The sequence below is a fragment of the Talpa occidentalis genome, unplaced genomic scaffold (genome assembly GCF_014898055.3).
Source record: "Talpa occidentalis isolate TD23 unplaced genomic scaffold, MPIMG_talOcc4v2.1 talOcc4.5, whole genome shotgun sequence".
Lineage (NCBI taxonomy): Eukaryota > Metazoa > Chordata > Mammalia > Eulipotyphla > Talpidae > Talpa > Talpa occidentalis.
The window spans coordinates 27,294,608-27,321,138 of NW_023604861.1; the positions used below are offsets into that span (position 1 = coordinate 27,294,608).

Below are 26,531 nucleotides of genomic sequence, written 5' to 3' on the forward strand. Positions count from 1 at the left end.
CCACGGGTTGGTGTCTCAGGAAGCCCCAGCAGGAACTTCGCTAATGCTCAGGCAAGCGTGCAAAAAGAGGCAGATTTGTTTTGAGAAAGAAAAGTTTATTGAGAAAAGGAACAGAAATAAAGTGGATGGACCCGTGTAGGGGCAGGCCACTGAGCAGGTTTTCTGATCCAGCAGACCGGGTAAAGGAGGAGTCCTGGAACCCTCAGTGGCTTTTGCAGGCTTTTATTGGGATTACCAGGTACATGCAGGCAGGGGTGCTGCCCAGTAAGTCTTTACTCTGGGCTCTCCCGCCTTCTCTCACGTTCTCTCTGCTTCACGGCTCTGCTCTCTCAGCTTCTCTGTTCCTCCTGGTGTCCCTGTGACGCCACCCTTAAAAGCCCTGTCTTAGCCCAGGTGAATCCCATCTACCTAAGCCCACACCCTACTCCAGGTGCCCGCCATCAGGCATGTGTTTGGGACCACAGGGTTCCATCATCTATCCTAATGGTGGGAGAGCAGAAAAGCCTGATACTTTTTACCTTACCCTACAGTCCACCCCCTCAGGGTTTTCTGCCATACAATCTACATATATGCAATTTTGTTTCTTAGCAAACAAACAATGCATCCATGGCCCACAAAAGCAAATACATCACAATATAACAACAAAATACAACAGAATACAAATAAGTCCAGGCAGGGCCCCAACCTAGTAGCAAAAGACAATTATTGGCACCAGCAGATGATCCACCACTTCTGCTGCTGAAGGCACTACTCATACAAGGAAGGGGAACAACTCATAGCATCTGCCTTAACACACCGGGAGCCGTCAGGCTTCCTGGCCTTCTCTGGCTGTAGTCTCAGCTACAAGTCACACACAGCATCCACCCCCAGGATGCTCTCACTCTGGGATTCAAGATTCTATACTGTTGGGGGTAATCGCCAACCCTCAGGGTTTCTGTCTGCGGTCGCTCCAACACTCAGCTTTCGTAGCCACCAATGCGACACGCAGACCCCTGCACTCAGGCCAGCCCACTGCACAAGCACTTGGGTCGGGGATCCAAACTCCACATGTGGCCTCTCTTGGGTCCCGTCTTTGGCTTGGGCTCCACCCCAGGCCCCCTAAGGATGGGTTTCCCATCTCCTCACCCTCACTCGAGAATGAGCAGGGCATCATCACCCACAGGTGATTTTATGAGACTCACTGGCCTTCCTCGGCTTACTTAGTGCTTAGCAGCCACTCAGGGCTTCCCAAACTTAGCATCAGTACCAGTTTTTGCCTTCTCAGTTGGCTTTTCTCCTCTGCCTGGCTGCTGGGCATACACAGGCTGCTTTTGGTCACTGAGGCCCACTGGCCACCCCCAGATTCCCATCTCCTGGGGTTTACAAATGACACTGTTCCACCCCCAGGTTCCCAAAACATATCAACCTGCAAGGTGCTCCACCTTCTGGCGGGATTGTCAGCCCAACTCCATTAGTCCAAGTCCATCAGGCCTCTCCCTGCATCAGCACTGGCGAGCTCCGAACCATGGTGCTTTCTTTCCCCGATGATTCTGCTGCCTCAGGGGTCTTTGGCTGGTCCTCTCGGGCCGTCTCCTTCAAGCGAGGTCTCATCCTGTAGCTCCCGGACCTCATCCATCTCCGGTGCCGCCATGACGCCTCCAGCACTGTCACAGGCTTTTGGTCTGCTACTCCTCAGTCCCTCCAGGTCTTCGGAGGGCTCCATACCTGTCTGCATGATCATCCTGCCGACTAACGCCAATTGTAGGGGCAGGACAGGCCACTGAGCAGGTTTTCTGATCCAGCAGACCGGGTAAAGGAGTCGTCCTGTAACCCTCAGAGGTTTTGCAGGCTATTATTGGGATTACCAGGTACACGGCAAGCAGTGTTGCTTTGGGGCAGGGAGGCCTGTTCCCAGCCCCACGGTAAGTCTTCACTCTGGGCTCTCTGGCCTTCTCTCATGTTCTCTCTGCTTCTGCTTCACGGCTCTGCTTCTCTCTCAGCTTCTCTGCTCCTCCTGGCGTCCCCATGAAGCCGCCCTTAAAAGCCCAGTCTTAGCCCAGGTGAATCCATCTACCTATGCCCACACCCTACTCCAGGTGCCCGCCATCAGGCATGCATTCAGGACCACAGGGTTCCGTCATCTATCCTAATGGCGGGAGGGCAGAAAAGCCTGATACTTTTTACCTTACCCTACAACCTGACTTCCAGGCTCATGGAACCAGGCAAAGGAGGGTCAAGGAAGCCCATGTGGAGCCGTGCCTCAGGGAGTGTACACCTTTCCTTAATTATGCTAAAGCTCCACCAGTCTCTTTGTGATTGGTTATGTAACAAGGTGGTCCCCAGGAAAGGGGGAGGTTCCCTGCCCCACCCAAGGGAGGGTGGAGCTGAGCAGGAAGAGAAGCTGCAGAAGAGACTGAGGAAGGAAGGAAGCAGGATGGAGCCAGGAGACCTGGAGGAGGCGCATGGAGCCTAGAGACACGTAAAGAAACTGCGCTTGTCTTTTGGTCGTGGACTGGGTGACACAGATGTGGGTGAGACCTGTGGGGAGGTGACAATGGCAGCTTTTATCTTGATGTTGATTTTGCTCTTTTCCTTCCGGGCTTGTCCGGTTGTTTGTGACCCTTTTCTGTGTGTCCCCACTGGAAGATGCTTTAGACTTGTAGCAGGCTTTGGGGCCTTGTTCTGGGCCGATCCCATATGGATGGACTTTTACCCACGAGGGGACGGGTAACTTTGGGTGCTTCATTTAGAAACTAGACTCTTTGCCTTACCTGTATTGTTTCCTAGTTTTATTAAAGATCCTTCCCATTAGTCTCATGTGTTTTGTGTTGATGCGGCGGATGGCCGAACCCATGTAGAATAGGCAGGTTTGCGGGGTTTGGGCTGCCCCTCTCCCTGTCCTATAACAGTTAGTTCTCGGTGGTGTCACTCACTGTCTTGATGTCTCTGTGCCCAGAACTAAGTCTCTGTGGCCCCGCCCTTATCTTAGCATATTTTTCTTCATGATCCTTAGTCTGAAATGTCCTGTTGCCCATAAATCTGGGGGTGTTTGATTAGTCTCCTTTGGAAGTTGTTGCCCTTATCTCTGGAGACTTCCTTAACTCTCCTGAAGTCCTACACTGTCCCTGAAGCTGCCTAATCATCCCTAACTTGACCTAGGACTCAACAGGAACAGAAACAGTTGCATAAAGCATAGGAAAAATGAAAATATGGCAGATATTTTCCTTATATTTATTTATAGGGCTAAGATTAAGTGGAGAGAGGGAGAATATACTGGACAATAAGGTACAATGTGGTATCAGTAGGACTCTATAGAGTAATATATGTTCAGATGCAGTAAATGATAAGAATACTCTAAAAAAAATTAATCTATAAGCAATTTCAGAGCTGTTCAAACAAGATCTGTAAACTATACCATGATGGGCCTCCCCGGTGGCACAGTGGTTGAGCGCTGGGTTGCGAAGCTGCCCGTGGCCTCTGTGGTGCCGGTTCGATTCCCGGCTGCTCCCCGGCCACGGGAGGAGGGTCCCACATGGCGTGCAGACGTCTCCTGCCGCCCGCTGCTCCCCTCAGCAGTGTACTTCGGTCCTTCTGCCTGCTCTGCTCCCCGCTCTGGCTCTGGTGAGTTCTCTCACCCTCCCGCGCTTCTGACTGTACCCAGTGCATGTACAAACAAACAAACAAAAAAAACCAAATAAATAAATAAATAAAAACATGCCTCTATTAAAAAAAATAAATGAATAAATTAAAAAAAAAAACTATACCATGATAACTATGTCATGATAATGACACAAAGACACTCATGATAAAGGCATTTTGAAGTGACTAGCTGGTCACTTTGAACTTGAATCTTTAATTATGTCAGGATAGTTGTGTAAGTAGAAAACAGTGGAGATGGAAGCTAGTATTTTTTCCCTTAGACTTAAATAAAATACTTGTTTCTAATAACTGTAAACTAATAGGAAATTGTAACATATCCCCAAACTCCAGAAGTCTTTAATTTTATGACTAGTTTGTCCTGCTTTTGCCTTGCATTTCGGAAAATGGGTCATACTATGAATTTCTAGTTTTTCCAATATCTTTCTTTATGTTGACTTTATTTTCTTATAAAATTCTAAGAACATTTCCTAATATTAGCTGTTTGTTTTACCTAAATGAAAAAACAAAACAAGCAAACAGAAAAAAATAAACCCAGAACATTCCCTAGAGATAGTCATAACGCCAGCATCAGTTTTGATTTAATTAAAATGTATGTTTGTAGAGGATTATTTTCACCTTTAAATCATAAAATAAAAACTATTTGATTGTACTATGTGTTCCAATCTGGGAATTAAAAATAAAGTACAAGAAGTGATTCCAGATTTTAATGATTTTATTATGTAATTAAGAAGATGAAACACTTTGTACATAATTATGAAAACAAGAGATTCTAAAATGCTATATGTTATAGAGAGATGGGGATTGTGACACAAGAGAGTAAGAGTAACTACAGAAGTATTAGGTGAGGTCGTTTGACCTGATCATGTCAGTAAAATTAGAATAGATTTATACAAGGTTAAATATAAAATTGATTTGTTTAGTCTATAGGTAAATAAGATGAAACCAAGAGCAAAGCTAAATATATTAGAAATATATATATATATATTATATGCACATACACATACTTTTACCATTGCTTGCTGACTACATTTGCAAGTCACCATTAAAATTAAAACATTTGAAGATTAAGATTATAAATATAAATAATGCATATCAATAAAACATTCAACAAAAATAGAAAGGCATAAAATTGATGTGTGTACCATGAGCAAAGGATCAAGTAAATTATACACATGCAATTATAAATAACAATTCATAGCATGAATGTTTGAAATTAAGGATCGAGCTTATTTTCAAACTCCCTTATTCAAGATGCATAAAACCCTTTATAATTGGTATTCAGAAAAAGATCTGCCATGTGATTTAAGGTTTATTAAATGTTCCAGGTGTCTGCACCACTTTCCATAGGAGTCAGCTCCACCGGCCAACGCTGAGGTGGGGGTTCTAGCTCTTGAGTCCTTGTGTCAGCAGGCCATTGTAGCACTCTGTGATCCCATAGCCTTGGGATTGTAGGTTGTGTGTAATTTCCACTCAACACCCATGTCCTTGGTCCACTGCTGCCCCTAGGCACCTGCAAAATGAATCCCTTGGTCACTCTCCACTCCCAGCGGACGTCTGTATGAAACACACAGGTGCGTCAGCACTTTGGTCCATGTGTGGAGTGGGATAAGCTGCTAATAAATCAGTAGTGGTGTCCACACCTGTGGCTGCAGACTGCTGTCCTTCAGAGCGACATAGGGCCCATAATGTCATGTGCCAGCGGGTCAGGGACTCCTGCCCCCGCACACCTGGCCTGTCTGAATCTCCTCTAAAGTTACAGGGAGACCCCAGGCATGCACAGTGGCCCATATTGTCTTTTGCCCTGCATGGAGCAAGCTTCTGTGTAGCCAATGTGACAATAGCCATGGCTATTTCAAGCCATCTAACCCGGGCTAGGGTGTCTGCTTCATTGTTACCTGGTAAGGCCAACGGGGCATGTCCTGTGACATGATGAAAAGTTACCTGTTTCTGATGCCCCACGTCCCATAGATCTTTCCACAGGGCCTAGCCCCATGGTGGCTGATGCATGACTGTCTAGTCATTTAAGTTCCACTTAGAGATCCACAGTGTCAGACCCCTGCACACAGCCCAGCAAGCAGCGCACACAATGCCCACTTTCTCCAGCTCTGCTATTGTGCCTGTAATATTTTTCTGGCCACCTGGAAACTGATACTGTTTAGCATTGGTCACTCACCTAGAGACTGGCAGTTGTAGGGGAGAATGCTCAGCGTCCACACAATGCTGCCTTTCCCACACGTACCCTAAGGTGAAACTCTCAGGCTGTGGTCCCCAGCCACAAACCACATAGTGCATCCACCCCCAAGGTGCACTCTGGGATTGGTGACACATACACTTCACACGTCTTTAGGGTTAATTGCCCAATCCCCAGGGGTACCCTCACTGCGGTCTCTTTGACACTCTGGCATCCATAGCTGTCAGTGTAACAAGCAGACCCCTGAAACTTCTTTGGGTTTCTGTAAAACAGAGTCCACTCTGCCCTTGTATCTGCTATAAGGCCAAAACCCTTTGCATGTTGGTTGCAGCCTTCTGCAACTCTCTGGAAGAGGAGTCAGGCGTCTCTGGAGTAGTAGGTTTCTCCACAGATGGCCTCTGATCCCCTCCCATGTCCTATAGAGGGTTACTCAGCCCTCATCCTATTCAAAAGCAAACAGGGCCTCCCCCTGGCCTGACGTTAGCAGCAAATGGTCCTCCAGGTGCAGGGTATGTGTCTGGGACCAGGAGTCCCCCACTTTTCCATTCACAGCAGTCCAGGAGTGAACTACTGGTCCTCTTTCAATTGTCTCCATAACTCTAAAAGATATGCATCAGGCTGTGGATCTATTTTGGCACAGTCTACACCTGCTCTCTGTAGATTCACCCACATTTGGGTACAGGTGACTTTAAGAGGCTATTGTTCTTAAGAGACTTACTTACCTTTTCGGTGTCCTTTTTAGTTGCTTAACAGCTACCTGTACTCTCTTCGAGAGAGCCAGCTCTGAGGTTCACCCAAGATGGCTGCCATAGTGATGATGTTGTTTATTTGGTGTCTCACATTGGGAGCTAGAATTGCCATAGGACACCCAAATGATGATGGAGGGGCATTCTGCAATACCAGATCCCTCATACCTGCAGTTAGACGCTCACAGTAAAATGCTCACAGTAAAACACTCACAATAAAATGCTCATTGTCAGCACCATGAGTGTTTACATTCAACCTAACCTGCTGCATTGCCAGTTCACAAAGTACCCAGAAGCTCAGTGTATGTTTGCCATTTACGCATGATTTCTGGCACATCTCCCACATCAGCCCATACCATTCACATAGCAGTCATCCATCATTCTGACAGGGTGTGATCACCCCGGCCAGACGGCCAGCTGTTCAGCAGCCTCCATCTCAAGATAGGTGCAGGGTCACTGAAGCCATTTTCTCCATCCCTTGTGTTGTACAAATCATTCCGTTCACCCCCATGTCCCACAAAAACAGCAGCCAAGCTGCCAAGAATTCTCCTGTTTTCTGACAAAACTCTACCCAAGTCCACCAGTTTTGCTTGGGTGTATGGGCCATACATGGTGAACTCCGCTGTCTCTGGTGACCTTCTAGTGCAATGGGCTGCTGGTGCTTCACATTCTTTGTGACCACCAGGCAAGCCTGGAGCTTGGGGCCAGCCTTCTGCAACTCTCTGGAAGAGGAGTCAGGCGTCTCTGGAGTAGGAGGTTTCTCCACCATCACTGGACAAACCTGGATCAAGGGGCCAGCCTCCTCCTCCTCTTCTCTGAAGGAGGAGTCTGATGTCTCTGGAGTGATGGGCCACTCTCCCTGGATCTCTTTCTCCAGAAGTCTCAAATGTTTTGCGGGCCTGTGTTTCATTCAGCAGTTTCCAGACCTTGGATTCTTTTCTCTGCATACACCTTCATAGAGCTGTGAGAAACACCCATGCCACAGTTCCTGCCGCCTCGTGAGCACTGTGTCTGCCTGAGGTCTCTTCTATTTTGCACAGGACCCATTCCAACTGCCACGGGGATCCATCCACCTCTGGCCATTCCTGGGGAGGTGCCACTGGGTGAGGAGGCTGCCCACCGAGTACAACATGCTCAAGACGGCCACCCCTCAATGTCTCCGATGCTTTCAGTGACTCCATATCTGTCTGTGTCGAACTGTCCTGCCGTCTACATCACTTGGTGTGCAACCATCCCAGGCACGGTCGCTTCATTGTCAGTTCTTACAGACGGTACGAGAATTTAGAGCCCTAAGTTGATTTTGCAGTCCTTTAATGCAGAGACAGGGAACCATACACACAGGCAGGTGAAAGACTGCAATGCTGAGAGAGGCAGAACAGCAACTCTGCATCCTGCCCAGCCCCCTGTTACGTGCTCATAGCACCAAACCAATACATACCTGCAAATGCAAGGCTCATCTATTGTTTGCTAGAAGTCTGAATGGTGGAAAACACGGCATTTCAAAGTATGAGCTGTTTATTGTGTCGAAGGCAAAAAATAGCCTGATTTACCCATTTTCCTTATAGTGTTCATAAAAACTATCAAAAAACCACTTTATCTATTTTACCAGCCTTATTATGTTTATCTTATGCAGTATGATACACCCCTGAATAGAATTTAATAATTTTAAGATCATTAAGCAAACCATCTAGGGTTTAAAAAATTCTAACATTTCTGCTTGAGTTTTAATGGAAATTTATATGAACATTTGAAAATGTAGCTAGAGAATTCAATTTGTAATAAAAGAGTAAGTAAATAGGGCCTCCCTGGTGGCACCAAGGGGTTGAGCGCAGGCTGTGGGGCTGTCTTCAGGCTCTGCAGCATGAGTTTTATCCCTGGGCAGTTGGGAGGTGCCCACATAGCACAGCAGACCTCTGCTGTCTCACCCACTGCTACCCTCAGCAGTATACTTTGGTCAGTCTGATTATTCTGTTCCCACTCTGTCTCTGGTGAATCCTCTCACCTCCCCCTTGTCCCCACCTCTGGCCTGTACCCCAGTTCTCGTATGCATGAATAAATAAATATTTAAAAAAAAGAGTAAGAAAATAACTATATAGAAAATTATGCTAAAAGGGGAAAGAATTAGCTTTCACCTTCTCAAATTTAAGAGTATTTTTTTCTACCTCTCCGTAAAATAGTAATCTTTGAACTTTTACTTCAAGAATGATTATTATTCTAGTTATATCAACTCATTCTACTTATTTTGGCAAATAGCAATTTGAAAATGCTTTTTAATCATATCATAGTTATAAGTAATATTCTCAATTATTTGTTTCCAAAACCAGTTTTTTATATATATGTACACATATGTATATATAAATGTATACACACACACACACACATATAAACAACAGTTCTAGGGTGATAGATATTCAGAGTAACTCACAGAGAATTGATTTTTCAAAGTTTAAAGCAAATGAGGTGAAATGTTTAAATAAATGATGCAAATGAGGAACGGGATGCTTGATATCTAAAATAATGAAGAAAATCATCACCACAAGTAATTGATTACAGAATCAAGAAAATGTATGCTCAAGTAATACACTCTCTTTTAATTTTTATCATATTTGGTAAACACTGATTTTGGCAAGGAGGCTCTGATTTGATTATTTATTTTTGATAGAACTACAAATTGAGCATAAACCATCCCTTGAGCATAAATAGGACTGACTTCTCTTCAACAGAGTTACAAGTATGTATATATTTAACGCAGGCATCACAAATTAACATCCATTGGTTATCTAATAAAAATAAATAAAAAAATAACAAAAGGTAGAAGTAATAGACTTCATTGAGCTGATTGGAATAAAATTTACAGTGTAAAATGATACTGGACTCCAAAATATTAAACTAAAGCGATCAATTCTTATTCCTCCTAAGAATTATCCTTTCTCCATATTTTCTAAAATGTAAAGCCTTCGTAAAAGCTTTTCATTTAAAAAGCGATTTTAATTACCTAGAGGAGATTGACTCTCTGAAAAGACTAGCACAACTATAGAAATGAGTAAAAAAGAAGGAACTGAAAGTAGAACAAAAACAAATAGGAACAAGAAATTACATTTGAATTACAGACAAAACCTTAAAGGAATTAAATTACTAAAAGACAAGTAATACATTTCAAAGGATGCAAAATTCTTGACAATGTTAGGATGAACAAAATTGATCTTAATCCAAAAGACTGACTTAATGAGAGTGAAACAAATAGACTGTTATGAATTAATCAATCTAAAGCATGAAAATGGTAATATATTAACTGTATGAAATACTGTTACACCAAAGTTACAATAATTAAATATATAATATAATGATATACACATGCATGGACTATATAACAGATCACATTGACAGCCCAAGGATTTATGCAACTACCGGAGATAGACGGAAAATTACTGGGGCTGCATCTCACCCTTGAGTCTGCTCAGTTCCTATTTTGCTAAAGTAAAAAGAGTCATTACAGTCTATGATGAACAGGAGAAACTGAAACTTCACAGGAGAAAATTGCATCAGGAATCCCCAAATTTTTATTCACAATATCCATAATTTAATACTAACCACAAATATTATGCACTGGGGGTTGGGAAAGGAGATGAAATGCTCACAATGTAAAGGAGAAGGGGAAAAAAGGAAACAAAATCACGTGATTTCGCTATTAGAGTTATGCAAAAGAAACTAATAGCTAATAAATAACTAATAAAATAACTAATAAATTTCTATGGAAGAGAAATAAAAGTTGGGATAATTGATGACAATATGAAAATGAGAGAAATGAACCTATTAAAAGAGCAGTGGATATGTTAGACTTGTGAACTTAAAAACTTACTTACTAAAATAAGAACTCATTAGTTGTTTTTTTTTTAAAGATACAGATATGTTTAGTGACTTTGAAGAACAAGGTTATAGGAAATTTCAACACTTAAGCATACAGACCCTAAATAGAAAAAAAAAAAAAACTAAACAATTAAACAAGTGCATAGGAGACATAACAAAAACAGTGAAAGTTTTTAATGTATGTGTAATTATCAAAAATATGCCAGAACGAGGGCCTCCCTGGTGGCGCAGTGGTTGAGCGCTAGGTTGCAAAGCTGCCCGAGGCCTCTACAGCGCCGGTTAGATCCCCAGCCCCGGGGTGAGGGTCCCACATGGGGCACAGACCTCTCCTGCCACCTGCTGCTCCCCTCAGCAGTGTAATTGTCAATCTGCCTGCTCTGCTCTCCCCTCTGGCTCTAGTGAATTTTTTCACCCTCCCGCGCTTCTGACTGTACCCAGTGCTTGTATAAATAAATAAATAAATCTTAAAAAAAAAATAAAATATGCCCGAACGAGAGGAAATAAATCGGTCAGAAAAATACTTGGAAAAACAATTGTTGAGAATTTTTCAAAGTTAATGAAAGACATCAGTCAAATTTATTGAAGATACTTTGTTGACTCTCAGTAGAATAAACACTTTTAAAGACTACATAAAATTTTAAAAATGTTAGAGAGTTAATAATGACTACGAAGTTCAGAATGACCACTTAAAATCAGAGATAATGGAATAAAAATTAGTAAGGCAGAGAAAGATCACATATCTTGGTCAGGTCTCCTTTTTTATTTGCTTAGAATATATATTGTGCATAAAAATAAACATTGCAGCTTGCAGTACAAATTTTCTGTCTTTACATACAATTTTGTAATGGAATCTATGTTTCCAGGTTTACGTGAGTTTTCTTAGTATAATTTACAACTATCATTCTCAAATTTGCATTTTCAGCATGTATCGTATTCCATGTGAGCTATATATAATTCAGTCATATTAAATTACTGTTTAAAAATTCAACCCAAACACATGCATATATGCATGCATCACACATTCATGCACAGACACACACAGATAGCAGAAGCAGCACTTATTTAAAAGTTAGAACAAACTCTTGTACTCATCCTAAGTTTCTGTGTAGCATGGGTAGAGTTTGATTCTCTTTCCCTGAATTTTTTTCCCAGAGTGTTACAAAAAGAAAGAGGAGTTGGTCTTTATTGTTTATTTTGTTTTGTTTTATTTCCTACTGTTTTCCATCTCAGGTGGACTATCTTTAGCACACTTTACATTCAAAGTAAAAATATAATTGAACGGTTATATGCTGAGTTACAAAATAAAAAATATATGTATTTGTAGATTCAGTTTATTTTTCCTATGCATGGAACTGGAAGACCAAGGTGCAATTCATTGTACATGCACCTCTTCAAAATAAAATGCACAAGGGTGAAGATTGATTTACTGAAGACTGTTCATGAACACTAAAGTGAATCTAATTTCATCAGAGTTTTAGTTTGCCTTTTAACTGAGATGACAATGAACTGATCTGATGACTCATCACTGGAGAAAGCAGGGTTAAGTGAAATTCCCAAGGTCATTACTCTCAAATTAGATCTATATGCTAATACTGTTTTGTTTTGTTTTTTTAAGAAGACAGGGCAACTGTGAACTATTTTCAAATATAATTTCTAGTACCATAATATGTCACATAATGTGAAAGTAATAATATAAATACAATTTATGAATATATTATTACCGAGTAGCTGTTTTCATGCTTTATCCTTGAACTATAACTTGGTTATTTGCATCATAATTTTACTTGGAAATAGGCATATATATTACAACTTGAAAATGAAATTCTAAACTCTTGAATCATTTAAGCCACCTCTGAAATAATGCTTTCTTACACAATTTATAATATATCATGGAAATATATGTATTTGATATTAATTTTATGTAGAAAATTAATTTCATTACTTGATTCTTCATAAATTTGCATATTTGATAGCTGGTATGACATTGGGTGATGCCAAAAAACACATTTGGCATCCAAACATGCCTTTTTATTTTCATGTTGAATATCTCTCAATTTACAATGAGGGAAAAAATGTAAACGTTTATTGCTAGAAGAGATAATATCTTTCTTTAAAGTCACTCTTGGTTATTTAACACACAGTTACCGGTATTAATAGAAGAGAAGCAATGGTTTATAAAGTTTACAATCATCAACACAATGATTTTTCTCCAGCCCCTTGCCTTACAAGGAACCATGGGGATTTTCTTTTTCCCTCTCATTCTGTTTTTCTTTTTTCTCATATGTTATTAATTTGCCAGCCATTTACCTAGCTATATGATTTTGGGAGTGCAATTTCATTCTTTATATGCATTTATATTTCACTCATGCTACCCCAAAGCTCCAATGTCATTGCCCTATCACACTCCCTCCTCATTATCTTCCCTCTCCCTCCCACCCCCTCTGGGAGCCATTATATTATACTGTCTAAAAGTTTTGTGTTTTTTGTTTTTTTGCCAATGTTTTTTGGGGTGGTGGAGTTTTGGTTATTTATATTCCACAGAACAGTGATACTACCTGGTAACATTCACTTTCTAATTTATTTCAATTAGCATAATCAACTCAAGATCCATTCATGTTGTCCCCAAAGACACCATTTCATCTCCTTTATTTACTAACTAGTATTCCATTGAGTATATATACCTCCATTTCTTTATTCAGTCACCTGTTAACAGGCATTTAGTATGACTGTTTATGACAAACGTTTTCATAGTCATGTTTCCACATTCTTCAGCTGAATACCTAGAAGTGAGATTCTGAATCATAGTATTTCCATTTTTAGTTTTTTGAGAAATCTACAAACTGGTTTTCCATAGAATTTCACTAAATGACATTCCCACCAGCAAGTATTCCTTTTTCTCCATACTTAGTTTCAGACACAATAATTTTGAATAGCCAAATAACAAAGTTATTATCAATTTTCTTCAAAGACCACCACATCAGGAAAACCCCTATAGCTGAACAAGTTGCATTTATTTACTGTTGCTAAAGGAAGAGCCCATATCATGGGGTGTCTCAGGATGAGGGAGTTAGAAAAAATCTGTTCTAGATGTAGGCTTATTCAGTTAATTTGAGTTTAAAAAGCAGAGCTGGGGCCTCCATGGTGGTGCAAGGGGTTGGGACACAACCTATGAAGCTGTTCACAGCCACTGCAGCACGAGTTCGATCCCTAGTCAGGAAGCAACCCACATGGGGCAGCAGACCTCTCCTGACTTGCCTGATGCTCCCCTCAAGCAGTGTATTTCAGTCAGTCTGCCTGTTCTGCTCCCTACTCTGTCTCTGTGAATCCTCTCACCCCCTATGCCTTTGGCCTGTGCCCCAGTTCTTATATGCATAAATAAATAAATAAAAATAAAATAAAAAGCAGAACTTTGGGCCCTTTGGATGTTTTCAGGAAAAAGGAATAATTGTTCCTTAATCAGTCTTCCCTAGAATGAAGGAATATTGGACACAAGCAGTAATTACTCCCATTAGTCAGTACGAGATATGTCTAGTCATTTTTTTGACGTAGATATAGTTCATATTTTGTCTGTTCAGACAGGATTATAGAATGGTCTTGTTTTGCTTGGATCCATTATGGTCACAATGTAACATTATCAGATGTTGATAGTCTGTGAAATTGCTTATGTTTAACATAATAAGAACAACATAGTCTAGCTGAAAGTATAAGACCAGCTCCCACTTTTCAAAGAATGTTTTTATTAATTATCTTTACCTAGCTATGAATCTCAAGCATTTCCTCCCTCAAGCTAGGCAATCCTGGTTAAACATCTATACTCTTGAACCACAACACTGGGTTTGATTGATGATGATCTAGCTACATCTTAGAATATTTATTTAACATCTATAATTTATTCCCTTAACTGAAGATTGGATCTAGAAACTATAGCCACCTCACAGAGTTAATGAAGTTAAATTAACTAATACATATTAAATAGTTAAAACAGTGGTTAGCACCCAGTAATGGTGTAAATATATTAGGTAGTATTATTTCATCATCTTTCCTCTGAGCAAATAAGCACTGCAATTTCCAAGGAAATATTCATATCAATTTTAAATTCTTTGTACTATTAGCTTTATCTTTATAGCTGTTTGTATGCCCAGTCCCAGTTGTTCTAAACTTAAATCACCTTGTAGAGTCCTTCGTTTACTAACTTCTTTGGGTTTTTCTCTTTCCTCTTTCAGATTTACCATTTGCCTGAATTCAGGGATATCCAAAACCTATAATAACAGTGGTTACTGTCACAGCCCACTAAGACTGTCAGACATCTACAAATGAAGACCAACACCACTAACTCCCATGGATCACACATATGTCCCATCTTGCCTCTCTAATCTGATCTTTTCCTTGTACAGAATAGAACATTTAGCACACCTTGGGAAGAATTTAGATTGTAGAATCACCCAGGCTCAGGATTTCTCTAAAAGTAAGAAATAGATCTTCATCTTACATTTTTAGTGGGATAATTTTGTAGAATATTTATTTTTGTGACTGTTCTTGTATTTTCCCTTCATTTCTTTTGTCAGCTAGAAAAGTTTTGGTAATTGTCCACTTGTTTGTTTCTGTAAGGTAAAAGGCAGATGTAACTTTAGGTCAAAAATTATTGATTTTCAGTAAGAAGTCCTATGGACTTTCCTAAGAACTTTTTATAAATTTGTTGAAAAAAAATCTTTCCTTCTTTTGTTAAAATCTGAATTGATTATTTTGATTATTCAGGTTGCTCATGTAGAGGAAAAGAAAATGAAGACTACCTCTGATGAATTTCTTAATGGGGAGAATGGTGTCAAGGAATGAGTAACCAAAAAAATATATCCATTGATCCCTTGGGTATTTGGAACAGATGACACTAGTTTAGGAAAGCATCTGAAGGAGTTGGCATGTGCTATCTTTAGTAAAGATTCTTAGGTCCTAGGGCCTCCCTTGTGGTGAAAGCGGTTGAGTGCAGCAATGTAAAGCTGTCCGCAGCCTCCGCAGCGTGGGTTTGATCCTGGCTGGCCAGGGAGATACCCACATGGTGAGGCAGACGTCTCCTGTCTCACCCACTGCTCCCCTCAGCAGTGTATTTCAGTCAGTCTGCCTGTTCTGTTCCCTGCTCTGTCTTTGGTGAATCCTCTCACCCTCCCAGGCATCTGGCCTGTACCCCAGTTCTTGTATGCATGAATAAATAAATCTTAAAAAAAAAAAGAAAGATTGTTAGGTCCCAAATGCAACATGGAAAAAGAAAAGTTTTCACACATGAAGGAATTTGGGGAAAAGAGTATTTCAGCTTATCAACACTGGAATTGAAATGATTAAAATATAAATATCATCAGATCAGGATTTTCTTTTTGAGCAACAGGCACAATTCCCATCACTGTTTCTCATAGACATTAGATACATGTTTATTGAATAAATAAAGAAATTATAACTGACCACTCTCCAGAACATTTGCAAAAAAATTTAACTGGAGTTAGGATAGAACATTTATAGAATGACAGGATGAATATCCTATCAAAAATTTAGTTCGTTTCAAGGAAAAAATGAAATTCATTATTTTATGACTGCCTTGGAATGCTGGTTTAGAACATGCCCACCACAGATTTAAGGGATATAGACAAGGTCATTCATCTTCTCATAACAACAAATTGATGCACATATTAAGCATTTCCCTGGCTTTAGATTATATATCCCCAAATAAAATAACAACAGCAGGATTAGTATCAGTGCAATTTCTCAGGGTGTTCTCCTACAGTTGTATTTTCTGCTATAAGTTACATAGTCATTAACTATCTGTAAAGATAAGGTCTATTTCTTTGTTTTCTTTTTTAGGATGTGACAGGCTGACTAACAGCATTTTCCTGATTAGGCCATGCTTTCTCACACCTCTGTGCCTTTGCACATGCTGCTCCCTAGGCTTAAAGGCTTAAAAGCCTCTCACCATCTGTACCTGGCTAATTTCCAATTCACAGCACATGATTTTGCTTAGGTATCCTATATTCCAGAAAGCTTTTCTTAGAAAATAATTTTTAGTAGAAAGAGATTGTGTATATACACATCAGTGAATATATGAAACTAGCAATGAAAAAGAAAAAAAAAACAGAAAGGAAGAATTAAAGAAAATTAATTAGATCATTTATTATTGATCTTGCCTAGATTGATCTATATTCAACTTAAACAATTTTTAAATTGTATAGTACATGTTAATTCATAATTAATTATAAATTTAAATACCTTAGCTAATTATATATGTATAACATATATATATATATTTTCATGTCCAGATATAATTTTCTTGAGATCAAATTGCAAAAGATATGCATTTCAAAAATATTCAATAATGTCCTGAGAGTGTGAGAGTTGCAAAGGAAATTGTACATCTACATCTATATAATCAAATTTTTAAATTAAATAACCAAATCATAAATTTAATTGAATAATAACCAAAAGAATATAGAATTTATTATCCTATGCCCCCACTCCATTTTATATTTAGTATTCTATCTCATTAATACCATTAATTTGATCCTTAAGTTAATTATATTATTAAAGACATTGATATAAACTTTCACCTTTTTTTAGGATTAACTCTTATTAGTTCATTGAAAACATTTTATAATAGATATGGAATGGTCAAAGATATTTATAAATTATCAGTGAAAATTAACATGCATTAATAACTACATCTGCTGTCTATTATGTATCTATCATCCATTTATTTATCATCTTTATCCAACTAATGAGTCCTCATAGAGGTAGATAATAACTATTACAGCAGTATTTCACATCAAAAATTACTGTCTTCTACTTTGAATGTATTTTTTAATCCTTAATTCATTAGGTAGACTATCATTACCATCAGGATAAATATTATTTAAAAAGACAAATTAGGATTCTTCTAATCTTATCATTAAAAGTAAGGCTTTTTAAAAAAAATTTACTTATTTAGGGCCTCCCCTGGTGGCACAGGCGGTTTAAAGCCGCGCTGCAGAAGCTGTCCACAGCCTCTGAAGCGCGGGTTCGATCCCAGCCAGACGGGGAGGGTCCCACATGGGGCAGCAGACCTCTCCTGTCACTCCTGCTGCTCCCCTCAGCGGTGTATTTTGTCAGTCTGCCTGTTCTGTTCCCTGCTCTGCCTCTGGCGAATCCTCTCATGCTCCCGTGAATCTGGCCTGTACCCTGGTTCTTGTATAAATAAATAAATAAATCTTAAAAAAAAAAAAGATTTATTTATTTATACATACAAGCACTGGGTTACAGGCCAGGGGTGTGGGGGAGGTGAGAGGATTCACCAGAGAGAGTGGGGAGCAGAACAGGCAGATCTACTGAAATACACTGCTGAGGGGAGCAGCGGGTGAGACAGGAGAGGTCTGCTGTGCCATGTGGGTTGCTCCCTGGCAGGCTAGGGGTTGAACTCATGCTGCAGTGGCTGTCAGTAGCTTGACAGTGCTGTCTTTAACCCCTGGTTCACTGGGAAAGCCCCTAAAAGAAAGTTTAAAATCACTTAATATTAAGATCCTCTATGACCATCAAGATCAATTAGTAAGCTCCTTAGTTATAGGAATACAGGTATGTTCATATTACAAGGATTGCAAAGATCCTGTTTAATGATGAGTGTCAATGGTTAATTTTATTTTCATCTAACAACTTGACTAGGCCATTTTGCTAAGATATTTGGTCAAAAGTTCTAGATGTTTCTGTGAAGATGATTTTTGAATGAGATTGAAATTTACCTTGGTATACTTAGAGCAAAGCAAATTTCCGTTTATGGTAATGTTGGGGGTGGGGGTGGTATGATTCATTCAATCAGTTGAAGGCCTTAATAGAAAATTACTGACTTTCTCTAAATAAGAAAAATTCGGCCAGAAGAATGTCTTTGGACTTGAACTCCAACTGTCCCCCGTGTTTCCAGTCTGTTGGTCTTCCTCGAAGTATTATTTTTTTAACTTGTCCCATTTCCACAATTTCATGAGTTAATTCCCTAAAAGAAAGCCCTCTCCCTCATATGTGTATTTATGTTTTCAAATGGATAGGGGTTGGGGCAATTAGACACTGAATCTAGTCAGAGGAGAGAACAAACATATATTTTCAAAATCTTAATGCCCAAAAAAGAATAACAATTATCAAATTACAGAATGTTAACCTTGGCTACAAGAACCTATTAACTTCTCTGACATAATTTAAAATCTAGGCTAGGAAACTAAACAGTAAGACCATTACTGAATTTCTGTGGAAACACTAATTTTCTCTTCCTAAAAATAAACTTTCAAAGAAATATTTAGATATATGATCTGTTTTTCAACTGGGATCCATCAATAATAAATTCCCTTGTATAAAGGGAATCTACATTCATTTATCTCAAACTGAGAATGCATTTTACTTAGACAAATTGCACAATTTGTTCACATTAATTTCTGATTATATCCTCTCCATCAAAGGTTATTAAATTTACAGCATACTCTATGGCCATTGAATTACTGTTGGCAGTAACAAGAACAAATGGAGAAAACATGTAAAACAATCACTTTAAGTTTAGCAATGGCTAAAGTTACTAAAAGTAACCAGAATCAGAAACTTTGTAGAAAATATAAACTAGCCCTATATTGCAATTTAAGAAACTTAAGGTTTATAGTTTTCAGTCTATAATATTGACAGAAAAATGTTCAGGGATTAGAAGTTTTAGAAGCTCTGCATTTTTAAAAACAGCTTCTTAAATTCAGAATGAGAACATCAGCAAAAGATTTACATGTGTCAGTAGACTTAATTATGGACACTGTCTGAATTTCTGTGTTGACTTCATAGTACACTTATTCATGGTTCAGTGGAAATCATTTTAATTGTGATGTGACATGGTATTACCTAGAGTTTTTTTTTTTTTTCCCTCCAAATACACTATCTTGGAAAAAACACATTTGAATTACTCTGAAATATTGGAAAATATATCAGGGTTCAACTGGAGGCAGAGAAATAAATTAGAATGAAATTGCCTATTGACTCTCTTTCTGGGAGTTAGCATAGATTAAAAAGGGCATGAAAGAAGTATGTCTAGGTCAACTTCTAACTCATTATACTCCCATAATTATAATTCTGAAATAAGAAATTAGATATTAAGTTAGACTTACACAATATCATGTGCCTTCTTTTTTTTTAAAAAAAAAATTATTTATTTATGTATACAAGAACTGGGGTTTAGGCCAGAGGTTTGGGGAGTGAGAGGGTTCACCAGAGAGAGAGTGGGACCAGAACAGGCAGACTGACTGAAATACACTGCAGAGGGGAGCAGCAGGTGAGACAGGAGAGTTCTGCTGAGCCATGTGTGTAGCTCCCTGGCCTGCCGGGAATTGAACTCCTGTTGTAGAGGCTGTGGATAGCTTCAGTGCTGTGCTTAACCCCATGTGCCACCAGGGAGGCCCCAGTATCATGTATCTTCACATAAGTTTCTTTCTTTGCTTTTTTTATTGCTTTTTTTTTTTTTTTTTAGCAAATACCAGGCTATTCTAGGAAAGTTGTCAGAGAAGGAAATACAGTGAGAAGCTCAATGCACATATACACAAATATAGCTATATTTATCATAAAAATGTTTATTCAAGTGGAACACAGAAGTCTTTCTAGTTTTTTAGACTGACAGGTAATTGACTCTGACAGGAGGAGAAAATGACTGCCAAAAACTAGGAAGTGGAGATGTCAATATCTACAGTTTAACTTGATCACTGATATTATTTGTAACTTCTGAGTTATGACAATCTTCCACAACTCAACAAAACAGAGTTAAAATTAATGAGGTACCAAAGAAGTGCATGTTCAGCAGCTTAACCAACTTGAAGAATCAAACCCCAAATAAAGAACAGATGCTTCCTTGTACCTAGGGATGAATATATTACAGATTCTGAAAACATCATCATACCTTCTATAATGTCTGATGACCTGTAGATGAAGGTAACTGGAGTATGACCACAGTGTTTCTTCTTTCAGTTAACATTAGAACATATTTTTTTTTTAGACACAAAGTATAATTTTCTATCAAGTTTGTATATCATTTTATGTTACAGTATATGCTATGGATATATAATACAATTTGCATATTATAGTTTATTTATTGCAGATAATCTATTACCTATATGATCATTACTAAAACATTGTAAAATAAAATAATATAAAAACCACATTATTTTATAGCATGATTTCTAGTTTATTACTTAATTTATTGATTTTTTACTTAATTTTTACTTAATTTTTACTTAATTTTTGATTTTTACTGAATTAACATTGTTTTCCAGTTTAAATGGGATTTGGACTATGTTAAATGAAGTGTCATCTGCCTTCATGTTACAGACTCCTAAATCTAGAATAGTTTTTCACTTTCATATAAATATTAGTAATCCTAATTTAAATTACAATTATTTATGAGACTAACTTGGGTTACTACTTGTCAAACAAAACAAAGATTCAAATGTAACTTTAAGCTCAAAAGGAAGATTTATTTATTTATGCATACAAGAACTGCGGTATAAGGCAGAGTGTGGGGAGAGGGATGTGTGTGTGAGAGGATTCACCAGAGACAGAGTGGGGAACAGAACAAGCAGACTGACTGAAATACACTGCTGAGGGGAGCAGCGGGTGGGACAGGAGAGATCTGCTGCACCATGTGGGTTGCTTCCTGGCTGGCCAGGGATCAAACTCATGCTGCAGAGGCTTCAGATAGCTTCACAGTGCTGTGCTTAACCTCTGGCATCACCAGGGTGGGCTCAGGAAAATTGATATTTTAAAACAAAACAGTTCCATATTTTATTTTAGGAAATACCAGGCTATTCTTTGCTTCTCAACATTTTTTGCTCCCTAACATTTTATAAACCATTTGCAAATGACATGACAAAAAGACAAACTATTGATTAGGAGAAGATACTTGCATATTGTACACCCCCAAAATGCCAATATTCAAAATGTATGAAGAACCCATACAATCCAAACAAACAAAAATAAACAAACAAAACAACCCAATTAAAGAATGGGCAGAATATATGAATAATAATAATAGGAGAAAAGAGGCCAGTACTGCAAGTTACCCCAGAGTCCCTTCCAGAGAACATCAAGGATCGAAGTGTGGCGGGATCCTCACTGATCCCCTCCTGCAGGCCAGCTCCTCAACCTCAGTGTCCAGTATAGTCTCATGCCAGCCTCAACCTATAGGCTACAGGAAGACTGGATGCAGCACTGAGCTTCGTTTAAAGCTGAGACAGGGCCATGAGCCAGAGTTGCTGTTTTTGCTTTTTCAATATAGAATTTTATCCTTGGGTTCTTTCTCCTATTATTAAAATCTTAGTATTTAATTAAACTTTTGTCAGTGAATGTGTTGTTATTGCATTGGTTTAGGCAGGTAGTAGGAACATCCAGTATTTTAAATTTCATAACCTCAGGCTACAGATGGTAGTCTTGTCTAAAAAAGGCACACTTTTGGGTCTTCCTGGTGGCCTCAGGGGTAAGTCTCAGCACTATCACTGCTATGCCCTGAGTTGGATCCCCAACCAGGAAGCTAACCCTAATATGGCTCTGCAGACCTCTCCTGCTTCACCCACTGCTCCCAGTCAGCAGTGTACTTCAGTCAGCCTGCCTGTTCTGTTCCCCACTCTGTCTCTGCTGAGTCCTCTCACCCCCTGCACTCTACCTATACCCTAGTTCTTCTACCCAAAAAATAAAAGGGCGCACATGTGATCCTATGTGATCCTACCTGGCTCCCTTATCCCTACCAGAAATGTTCAGGCTCTACTTGTTCTAGACTGAATACTTCAGGCTCAAGCCAGTAATTTTCACTGAGCTCCTGCTCCTATAGATCTCCAGTGGTGAAACCATTGGACTCCAAGTCCATGCATCCTTTTATCCAGCACAACACTGGGTCTCCAAAGTCCCTGATTTGTGTACCCTTGAAGCAACTCGTATAGGGGACTTTGTAGAGCAGCTACCCCTCCAACTTGTGATTCACTGCAAACACATTCAGATAAAATGATATTTTAAAATATCAATGTCAGGTTAATCTGTATTTTCATAAAATAGCAAATAAATAGTTGTTAACATACTAATAGATAAAATGTATTGTTTACAGCATTGTTCTACAGTTCTTATGAAGTAAGTACTATTACTAATGTGGATTTTCAGTGGGAAGAAACAGGCAGAGAAAGATTATATAACGTGTGAGTTTGCAAAACTCCCAATTTCAGAGCAAGACAAGACATTTAAGATTTTTCTAAAAACTACTATCTTAATTAGTTTAAATATAACCCTCTAAGTCCTGTTGACTCCAGACTTGATATATCTGTAGAGATACTATACATATGATATATTTTTTATTTTTTTTAAGATTTATTTATTTATTTATTTACACAAGCACTGGGTACAGTCAGAGCACAGGAGGGTGATAGAATTCACCAGAGCAGGGAGCAGAACAGGCAGAAGGACCGAGGTACACTGCTGAGGGGAGCAGCAGGCGGCAGGAGAGGTCTGTGCGCCATGTGGGACCCTCCTCTGGTGGCCGGGGAGCACCCGGGGATCCAACTGGCGCTGCAGAGGCTGCGGGCAGCCTTGCAATCCAGCGCTCAACTGCTGTGCCAGGGGGGAGGCCCTACATATGATATTTCTAAGAGTATCTTGATTTAAGCTGATAATACCTTTACATTTTATTTTATGAATATTTAGTTTTGAGTCCTGTCTCTAGCTTAGATTTATGAGAGTAGGCAGGATGCTTAATAGGTCTATGTTTCATAAACTTTCCCTGTAAAAATGTAATTAATAATAATAATTATTATTATATCTACTTATAGAGATGACTTCAAATTCAATCTCACAATCCATTTAAAGTAATTTGTACAACTTCTTTTTAATTGTGGGTTCTCAGGATTGAACAGAGTGGTTATTATATAGTAACTTAATAAATGATGACAAATAGTATTCTTAGTATTGTTAGGAAATAACAAACACTGCACTGAGCTCTTGAATTAGAGTGATGAATATGGTAGAATCTTGATTTGAAAATAATTAAGAAAAAAACAGAAATAAATATAGAGTAAACACAGTTATTATTGCTGGTGAGAAATCAAAATAGAATTTCCACCTTGGAAGACAGTTTGGAAAAATTTGTGTAATTCATTATAGATACAATAATTCCATGCACACGTATTCAAGTAAATTAAAAACTCATGTTCTCACAAGCACCTGCACATGAATGTTTGTAGCAGCTTTATTCAGAATAGTAAAAAACACAGCAACCAAGAACCCTGTTCTTCAACAAGGTAATGGATAAGGAAGCTGTTACATTTATACAATGAAATTCAAGGATAAGAAGAGAACATATTGGTGCATATGAAGCACAGTTAAATCTAAACGCATTTTACCAAATAAACAAACAGAAAATATGCTATTGATTATAAAATTCCAGACATAAAACTTTCCAGAAAAGCAAGTCTATAAGAACAGGAAAAAAAAAAAATGAGTGGTTGCCAGGGGTTGGTGGAGTGAAATGTAGTTTGATGCCAAAAGGGATATAGAGAGAATATTTTAAGGTCATGGAACTGTCTTATATCATACTGGTTATATCATTCTATGAAATTGCCCAAGCTCAGAGAAATACATTTCAAAAAACATAAACTTTAATATATAATTTTTTAAAAGAATCAAAAAGGATATCAGAATGAAATAATCATGGGTCTCAGAATGAAAAACAAGTTGAAAAATGAATCAAACCATACTATATATGTTTATCGTAACTTACTGAAGAGGGTGGAATGAAAAAAGGAGCTGTTTGAGCTGACAAAAATAAGACTGGACAATCTTTTGAATGGAAACATAAAGGTAACAGCAAAAATAACTAACTGTACATAAGTATAGTAGTGTATTTGGTAAGTTTCTTTCTCACTAAATATAGGTTAACAATTCTGAAACAGGGCCTCCCTGGTGGCACAAGGGGTTAAGTCGCAGAACTATGACGCTATCTATCGCTACTGCAGCATGGCAATAGTTCAAGACTAGCCAGGGAGCTACCCACATGGCACAGAAGACCTCTCCTGTCTCGCCCATTGCTCCCCAGCTGTGTATTCTGGTTAATCTGCGTGTTCTGCTCCCCACTGTCTCTACTGAATCCTCTTACCCCCTGCACCTATGGACTGTACCCCAGTTCTTGTATGCATAAATAAATAAATCTTTAAAAAAATTCTCAAACAAATTTAAGCATATCTAAGGCTTTTAAAAATAAGTAATAAATAAATGATAGTGAAAGTCCGGTTTCTTACTGACAGATTTCCAAATAATATATGAAAACTGTTGAACTTTTCTGTGAATTTGGTTTTCTAAACTGAAGAAAGGTTAAGGAAATAGCAACGATTATGAAAAATTTTGTATGCATTAAAGATGGATTGAATGATGTTTACATATGAAATAATGAATTTATTGTTTTTTACTGTAGGTCAGTACTAAGACTGTATCTGTATTATTGATATAATATTCCAGTCAGTATATAGCCTACCATGACTTTGAACATATATGACCAATAACATACAAAGTTTACATCACATAATTTTTACCCTTATCAGGCAATAATATCTTTACCAGTTCTACAGTTTGTACGATGTACTAGTAAGTTCTCATTTCTAAGCATGGAATTATTTTTCATTTTTGTTTGGAAGGGCATTTTGTATCTTCAATGTATTATTACACATGACATGTATATTATACAGGCAGCCTTTGGGATATGGAACAACTTGGATACAGTGAGTGTTTAATAAATGGCTGAACCAACTAATAAAAGAAGGTCAGTCTTTGTCTCTCTAGTGTCACAATAAGAAAAGAATTTCAAAGCATATGCAATTCCACATAGAAATCAAGCATTTTAGAAATGCTTGAATCTCATTATATAAAATTTGATATTATTTTAAAATTCCATTTTTATAACTCATCTTTACATTCAGTGTGTGTGAAGAAATGTATCATTTAAATTCAATGAAAGAAAGGTAATAGCTTTCCAATTCACTTTAATCTCAAAAAACCTGGGGATTTTTCTTTTCAAACTCTCCAAAGCATTCTCTTATTTTTTTTTTCAACTTTACTAATACTGGTGGATTTAAAATATTGTTAACCTATTTAGTTGCATTTCTTTTTACATGACATTATTTAGATGAAGTTAGAAAGTAGTTATTTTTCAGGCTTAATTCTTGAAGCATTCATTAACTACTAAAATATTTATTGCTAGCATTTAGACATCACTCTCTAAAAAAAAATCCTGCCGAAGTGTTCTTTGTGTAACTAATGTTCAAATGGATGCACTGGAAAGATTAGTTGCTATGAAAATCTATTAACTCATGAATGTGTATAATTTAAAACCTTACCTGCCGGGGTTATCTTGCTTTATAAAAATCTGACTCCCTAGTTCAGAATACAGAGGAGGCTTTGCAAATTAGTACATTTGTTTAATTGTTACCAATATTTATATGAAAGTAAGAGGGCATCATCTAAAATTAAGATTCTTTGGGAGAAAGTTACCTTGGTCATAACAGTAAACTTCTCTCAGTTGACAGTTTGACTTATAAGTTAGACTGATAAGTCTATTCTAGACTTGCCTATTAATGTGAATTCTGATAGAATGTATGTCATAAATCATTGAGTTAAGATATTTGATAAAAAGGAAACATTTTCTATATAGTAAATTTAATACTCTTGAGAAATAAATTTTTCTCTGACTAGTGATCCACTTCACTGCTAGGTTTTGGATGAGATGCCATATGGAAAAATCAGTAATAGGTCTTATATCCTTCAGTAAAGCAAACAAAAAATAAAATGAAATAAGACACAACACACAAATTAAACAACACTTTTAACTGATTAAAAAAAAAAAACTTTCATTTCAAAGACGGGAAATATTTCCCATACACCTTGAGGAAACAAGACAACATCTTTCTAAGAAGTGAATCACTAATCAAATAAACCAAAAACAGTGTTTGAAGGTCTTGGAGATTTAGAACTTGAAGTACATTAAATATAAAAAAGAAAACTAAAGTAATCAAAAATTCCACAACTGACAGAAAGCCATTCTG

General features: G+C 38.2%; 1 long non-coding RNA gene across 1 annotated transcript in view; it reads right to left on the bottom strand.

Moving 5' to 3' along the window:
- Nucleotides 1-4,642: 4,642 nt before the first annotated feature.
- Nucleotides 4,643-26,531, bottom strand: part of LOC119259948 (uncharacterized) — a 58,089-nt gene continuing 36,200 nt past the window's right edge. Inside the window, exon 3 of the long non-coding RNA XR_005128609.2 lies at nucleotides 4,643-5,149. This is a non-coding gene — a long non-coding RNA (uncharacterized LOC119259948). The remainder of the gene's footprint in view (nucleotides 5,150-26,531) is intronic.